Raw genomic sequence first — 214 nt, forward strand, 5'->3', positions numbered from 1 at the left:
GGAACAGGGACACTTCCGGTGCGTCACTTCCTTCTCTTGAGCTGCCGGGAGGGGCACCTGGAGGAGGGGGAGGAGCCTTTGGGGTGACAGGCAGAGAGAGACACTTTGATGCTAGTTCAAGTGAGAAGGAGAGAGGATCACGTAAACTCCTGGAAAGGTGGTCACTGTAAGACCTTTCATCTAAGATTGGAAACGACTTGAGGGCAGAGGAACC

Source organism: Bos grunniens, chromosome 16 (genome assembly GCF_055505025.1).
Source record: "Bos grunniens cultivar Pamir isolate PY7600 chromosome 16, Bosgru_T2T1.0, whole genome shotgun sequence".
In the NCBI taxonomy this organism is placed as follows: Eukaryota; Metazoa; Chordata; class Mammalia; order Artiodactyla; family Bovidae; genus Bos; species Bos grunniens.